Source organism: Rhinopithecus bieti, unplaced genomic scaffold, assembly GCF_001698545.2.
Source record: "Rhinopithecus bieti isolate Rb0 unplaced genomic scaffold, ASM169854v2 scaffold_70299, whole genome shotgun sequence".
Taxonomy (NCBI): domain Eukaryota; kingdom Metazoa; phylum Chordata; class Mammalia; order Primates; family Cercopithecidae; genus Rhinopithecus; species Rhinopithecus bieti.
In genome coordinates, this window is record NW_016826106.1 from 35,338 (window position 1) to 36,692 (window position 1,355).

A 1,355-nucleotide genomic window follows, 5' to 3' on the forward strand; every position below is an offset into this window, starting at 1 on the left:
GTATAGATCAGAGAAATCTACAAAAAGAAAGAAAGATTATTGGAAAATAATAAACGTATATTAAAATATTTAATTTCACTCAGTTGATTTAATAGATAACCCATTTGTCAAAGCAATAGTAGTAACAAGACACAAGATGATTATAAAATAAAGATAAATGAAATAAATAGAACAAATACTATAACGGATGGGAGGGAGAAATTGGAAAAACTCCACTGTAAAGTACTTTCACTACCTATGAAGCAGTACAGTATTATTTGAAAGTGAGTTTAGAGTAATTCTAAATGTGCACTGAAAACTCTAGGGCAACCACTGAACACTTCAAAGAAGTAAAATTGATATTCTAGGAAAGGAGAGAACCCAGAATCATGTAAAACGCTTAATTAAATCCACAGAAGAAAGACAGAAAAAGAGGGAAAATAAGAAAATAAAAAAGAAAGAATAAAGGAAAGGAATAGAAAAGCATAACAAATGCTTGGCAGATATTAATTCAACTATATTGATAAATTCTTCAACTGTGAATTGTCAAAATGCATCAATTAAAATATAAAGATTTGTAGACGCCACCTCTGGGGACAGGGCACAGTTAACAACAACAACAACAAAAGCAGCAGGAACCTCTGAGGACGGAAATGACTCTGTCTGACAGCTTTGAAGAGAGCAGTGGATCTCCCAACACGGAGGTTGAGATTTGAAAAGGGACAGACTGCCTGCTCAAGTGGGTCCCTGACCCCTGAGTACCCTAACTGGGAGACATCCCCCACTAGGGGCAGGCTGACACCCCACACCTCACAGGGGTAAGTGCACCCCTGAGAGGAAGCTTCCAAAGTAAGAATCAGACAGGTACACTCGCTGTTCAGCAATATTCTATCTTCTGCAGCCTCTACTGCTGACACACAGGCAAACAGGGTCTGGAGTGGACCTCAAGCAATCTCCAACAGATCTACAGCTGAGGGTCCTGACTATTAGAAGGAAAACTATCAAACAGGAAGGACACCTATGCCAAAACCCCATCAGTATGTCACCATCATCAAAGACCAGAGGCAGATAAAACCACAAAGATGGGGAAAAAGCAGGGCAGAAAAGCTGGAAATTCAAAAAATAAGAGCGCATCTCCCCCTGCAAAGGAGCGAAGCCCATTGCCAGCAATGGATCAAAGCTGGTCAGAGAATGACTTTGACGAGATGAGAGAAGAAGGCTTCAGTCCATCAAACTTCTCAGAGCTAAAGGAGGAATTACGTACCCAGCGCAAAGAAACTAAAAATCTTGAAAAAAGAGTGGAAGAATTGACAGCTAGACTAATTAATGCAGAGAAGGTCATAAACGAAATGACAGAGATGAAAACCATGACANAT